This window comes from Lycorma delicatula, chromosome 2 (assembly GCF_047948215.1).
Source record: "Lycorma delicatula isolate Av1 chromosome 2, ASM4794821v1, whole genome shotgun sequence".
NCBI lineage: Eukaryota > Metazoa > Arthropoda > Insecta > Hemiptera > Fulgoridae > Lycorma > Lycorma delicatula.
The window spans coordinates 117,026,925-117,032,924 of record NC_134456.1 but is presented as its reverse complement, the minus strand read 5'-3'; the positions used below and the strand labels follow the sequence as shown (position 1 = coordinate 117,032,924).

The window sequence follows — 6,000 nt, the reverse complement described above, 5'->3', positions numbered from 1 at the left end:
GGGTACCGAATCTTTATAATATTCAAGTAAATAGGTATTTATGATTTTTTCTTAAATTTTTAACTTGAAAGATAAAAATATTTTTATGTTCTCTATGTTAAGATTAAATGAAGTTAACTTTGGTAAAGTAAATACACAAATATATAAAATTCACTTGTGATGGCATTTTATCTTTTTTGTTGATTAAAGTATATGCGTTTTTATTAAGAGAGTTGTAGGTTTCCGTGGTGTAGCGGTTATCACGTCTGCCTAACACGCAGAAGGTCCCCAGTTCGATCCTGGGCGGAAACAATTTTTTTTTTCTTTTTTAATTAAAAATTTACAAAATATTGATTGATTTAATAATGTATTTATTTGTATTTTATTTTTTGTTTACTTGCTATGTTAATTTTTTTGAAATTTAGTATTGAGTATATATACAAGTCATATGTAATAATAATTAAAGACAAGTATTTCATTAAATAAAATTGTTAATTATGTAAGGTATTTCATGTATCGTGCAATGCCCTTAAGTTTAAAAAAAAAAAAATCATATATGAAAAAAACAAAATACTAGCATTTGAATTTTATAAATGCTAATGAGTGTTTCTGAACTCTTAAAATAATTTTGGTGAATAATTTATACTAAATGAAACCTGCGTACACAACTCGCGAAAAAATATAACACAGTTTAGCTACCTTGTCATAAAAATGTATCTGCAAATATTTTGGGATGTTATTGAAATCTGTAAAGTAATTGAATTAAAATAAGATTATATTTGCAAATATGTAGTTTGAAATATCGAAATAAATTAATGGGTCAAATTTTTTGTTTGTCTATTTTTGTGTCAATTTGTCTACATCAGATTAAACAGAAATCTAAGTTGAACACTTTTTTACTTTCTTGCCTTAGATCCCACAGGTAATTAGAACCAAAATTTTGAAAAAGGGTTTTTATTCCAGTGGGTATAAAAAAGAAATGTTTGAGTATATTAAGAAAAAATGTTGCCCATTTACTTTACCTTTTTTTCCTGTCATCAAATCAGTCAAGTTGATGACAGAAAAGATAGTTTTATTGTATAGCTCATTTCTTTTTATTCTGCGCTAATTCTTAATTCTAATAAATTTTTTACATTATATGTCTTAGTTATTAATTTTAAGTATTATATTCTGTTTTACTCTATAGTTTTTATCTTCTATAACTCCTTCCGTTAACAATTTAATAACTGTAATACACGAAGTGCCCACCTAGTTATTTTTCTTGTAATTCGCCATTCGATATTTTTCTCCAATTTGTCAACGGGTATTCATTTTAAACCTTATCAACACAATTAATTTTCATTGTACTTTTCAGAAACTATATTTCAAAAGTCTTTTTTCAATTTTCTTTTTTGGCATTTCTATTTTCCATGATTTGCTGTCAAATTATAGCTTCTATATTCCATTCACACATATTTCATATATTTTTAAGGATCTCTGAAATGTATGATTTCATGAATGGATGTGAAGCATAGCTTCATAGATCTATATTTAATACTACACTTTTTTCTTACAAAAGTGTTCCCTTTCTTGTGTTCATTAGCTTAATCCCTTTCTTTAAATTTTACTACGTATATAAAAAATATTTCAATATTTAACGCACCAGTATTTTCGCTTTTCTCTTATTTTGTTGTGTTTGTTTTCCTGTTATTTATTCTTATTCATATGAATTTACAGCGTTCAGAATTTCTTATAATGAATTTCTAGTTTTCGAAAAACAAAATATTATCATCACATCTTATCAATTTTGTTTAATCTTATAATTTTTATGTGCTTTCCTGGGATTTTTAAATCATTATATTTTTCTTTCATACGTTTTATAGCCTTTAGTCTATATAAAATGCTACCTGAATATCAGAGCCAGATAGATGGCCTTGTACAGTGATCATAGTCACTAATTTTACATAAGTGTAGCGATGTCTACTTCTGACTTCAACAATTTTGTGATAAGTAAGTTTTACTTTAAGAAATTGTTTGCCACAAAAGTAACTCTTAAATTTTTTCTAAATTTTTTTTTATTAATATTTTATTTTATTTATTTTTTAATGCTTTTATTTATAGTTGCATCAACAATTATAGTCATTAGCGACTACAGTAACACATGAACTATTATTAAAAAAACAACAAAAATCATAAAGAACAAAAAGAAATAGGAACAATAAATAACAAACAGAGACAAGTGACAATAATAAATACAAAATAAAATACATAAATCAGACAAATCACTAAATAGTATTCTTCAGTTCACTGTAGGAGACGAACCGCAACAGACGTTTTATACCCTCGTTCTGGTTTAATAGAAATATCATATCCAAACCCAGGTCTAAGCTTTTTAAGATGGTTTCAAAGATTGGGCAATCAACGAGCAGGTGGTGCACGGACCATTTGACCTTGCAAGCCTCACAGATCTTCTGAGGAGAGCCAAGTAGGTGAGCGTGGGTAAGCCTGGTGTGTCCAATCCTTAGCCGAGTTAAGATGACTTGGTCTCTTCTGTTGCCCGGGGATGGAGGTTTTTCGATCACATTCTCCCGGATGTTGTGTAATGCCGTGGGAGGACTCAGCAGCCAGAATCTATTCCACTGAGCCCGTAATTTTACACGGATTGATCTCATGAAGTTTCTCTCGCATGTCGATTGTACTCGGATGCCATTTATTGCAGCACTCTTGGCAGCCTCATCGGTCCGTTCGTTCCCGAGGATGCCACAATGGCCAGGGACCCATACCAGTACCACAGTCTTATTTATCCTTGAAAGAATATCATGAATAATCTGGACGATGGATTCATAACGTTTGCAGCTCAAGCTCTCAAGTACACTCCTAGAGTCTGTAATTACTCGGAAGCTGTCATCGCTACATCGCTAGGCGGAGTAAATCGCAAAGGCCTCGCAAAAGAACACAGAAGAACAGGCATTAAGTTTATATATATCGGTGTCAGGAAGAACAACAGAACAGCCACATCCATCGGCCGAGACAGACCCGTCTGTGTAGATTAGAGTGTACCCATTGTACGTCTTGCCCATATTGTTAAATTGGTCTCTAACAGACTGGAAACCCGTGTCCCGTTCACGACTTCCAGATTGTAAATGCACGATCTCTGGAGACGCGCGTAACCAAGGGGTACCGCATCCTATTCCCTTTTCAATGATCTTCGGGGCAGGCAGATCTAGTTCTTGGAGATAGCGAAGCAGCCTGAGCCTGAAAGACTGCGGTAAGGACGTCCTTCCTTCAAGTAGCGAAGGGCGAGCGTGTCTGGTCATTTGCCATGAGCAGTTGATCGCCTGTGTGATGGTCTTGTATTTCCTCCTGTAACCCAATGGGGGTTCATCAGATTCCACCAGTAAGCTTGGTATAGGGGAAGTGGCGAATGCACCTATTGACACCTGAATGCAGGTGTTGTGCAAAGGATCAATTATGCGCGGAGTCATATAGTACAGACCCGTATTCTAACTTTGAAAGAACAATGTTTCTGTACGTGTTCAGGATAATGGATTTATCCGCACCCCAGTTGCAAGATGAAATTAGTTTAAGGACATTCATTCTCCTTAGATATTCCGCGATATGCCGCGAGGCAGTCAGGATGACAACCTTGAGGTGAGAAGGTGAGTCTGATTCTTATTTGTTCATTATGGGTTCGTCGCTTTTGAACCGTGTCTTTCCGTGTGCGCCCAGAACGGTGTTAACTTTAGAACAGCGAGCATTTCTCATTGAATATGTCTTCTGTGACATGAAAGTGAAAATCCAGTTTTCCTTTAGATTTCTAGGTATACCGATTCCTAATCGACATATTATAAGAGCGATAATCTAGAGATGCGAGGTTGGTGAAAGATTATGAGGGCTAAAGCGGTAGATAATTACTATTATCTATCTCTTTAGCCCTCTCGGTAAAGAAAAACTGCAAGATATATCAACATCTATTCAACATAGTTCCAACAAGTCCATGCAAAGGTTTTCCCAACTTAAAAACATCGGAGTTGCAAATGCACACAAGAAAGTTCGTAAGAACCTCAGTTTCATCCCGTATAAGGTGAAAGCGGTTCAAAAGTTATTGGTGGCAGACTATGGAAAGCGAATTCAATGTGAATATTTTCAACTGTTTTTAGCGAACAATTCTGACTTAGGTATTTTGGACCATGTTTTCTTAACCTATATAAACTATACCTCTGGGGATTCATACATATGTCCTGGATGTTTAAATTTATACATATCCGCTGTTACGCTTTTCTGCTTACCGATTAAAACAAATTTTCGCTTAATTTTGAAGGTTGTACCCAGAAAAAACTACTTTAAATTATAATTGTGTCAAATTTGCATTCACATATTCAAAATATGTTCAAAAATACTCTTTTTTCAAATAGTTTAATACATTAAACTCAAAATGTTTTCGAAAAATAAAGATTTGAATTTTGATTTAAAAAAAAAATAATATTTAGAAATAAAAGAATTTATGTAACTATATAAGAGATTTATTGACGCCATTTTAATACTGGTTTTTTTTTGTTGATATTGTAAAATTCAAATTTTTATAACTAGCCGGCCAGTTTAGCAAGAACCTGGATTCTCGGGGTTCAGGTAAGTCTAGGCAAATCCCGGAGCCAAGTCAGGAGTTCATCGGGGCTTGCCGGAGCCGAAGGACCTACCCCATGGCCGCAGAGCTCGCTTGTTCACCATTCCCAATCTTCCGGGGGTTCGGCGCCCTGGACATCCGCAGACCTTGCTTTGGTCGTCATTCCCATCTACGCAGAGGGCTTTACTCCCTTGACCCCCGCACTGTATTTTATCCTCATAGTTGTGAGAATAATACTGATAAATAATAATTACAGTATTCAGGCTTTATAAAAACCTGAAAAAGGAAATAAATTACAAAAGATTGAATATTAGTATCTATGGTAACTAAAGTACCCACACACGTTTGACGACGAAAGATTTATAACTTATTTCTTTGCCTTGGTGGCAGAAGTATAATAATGAAGTAAAAGGATTTATCTATTTCTTCCTTAATGAATGAATATCTTCGATTCGCAACTGCACCTCCTTGGGGGCGAAGAAATAATATTCTTACCTTCAGGGGAGCTGGGATCTCGGTTGATGGCTTCAAACCTTCCCTGGGATAACACGAATGTATCCTGCAAATTTTAAAGTAAGCGATCGGTTGGTTCTCACGTGATGCGATAACAAACAAATAAAAAGACAAACTTTTTATATATATTTATACATTTCCGAGTAACTGTGATCTATTAGATTGAAAGTGTACCTGATGGAAGCAAAATTTAGCTTTCAACCTATTAACAATTACTCCGTTTGAATTTTGAAAATCGGACAATTGTTTGCAAAGATTATAAGATCATCCCATTGCACTTCCAAACAGCGCCCCAGGGGCACCCCGTTTGTTACCAGTTGATGGTGATGATTGGTCTAGTCTCCCACGGGAAGCTCATTATTTTTTTTATTTTTTTTAACTTATTTAATATCATTTTAATTAGCATAAATTTAATTCTATTACTTTTGTAATATTTTTCGTTCGATCGATTCGAATCATTCAGTTCAAACCCATCTCAAACAGTGATAGAGACTCACAGTTCAGAAATCATTAATTCAGTTCATTAAAGTTTGTTCTAAAACCGGAAAATCTTCATTACTGCATATACAGTATATATATATACTTTTTTCGAAATTTTTCGACATGAAATGTATCCAAAAACCTTCTCAGTAATGTCAAGAAACATGGATAAAAATCTTGTTGCGATTGATCGAGTAGCTTTTTGTTTATCCCAAACAGACAAAAACCCTCTTCCTCTTTATACAATATTATTATATGCAATATTCCAATATAAATAAATTTATAGTGAAAGAAATTATTGCAATAATTTTGAATAAAAGTTTACCGAAGCTGTTAAGAATAAGAAAAGAATTATTTTCAAATAACAATCAACTTTTCCAATTTCATAAAAAACATTAAAATCGTTGTAAGGAATGTGGTAGTCA

At 33.6% G+C, this 6,000-nt stretch overlaps 1 non-coding gene across 1 annotated transcript; it reads left to right on the top strand.

Annotated features, from left to right (window-relative positions):
- Positions 1–218: 218 nt before the first annotated feature.
- TRNAV-AAC (transfer RNA valine (anticodon AAC)) lies at positions 219–291 on the top strand. Its single transcript has one exon. It is a non-coding gene; the product is annotated as a tRNA-Val (tRNA).
- Positions 292–6,000: the final 5,709 nt, after the last annotated feature.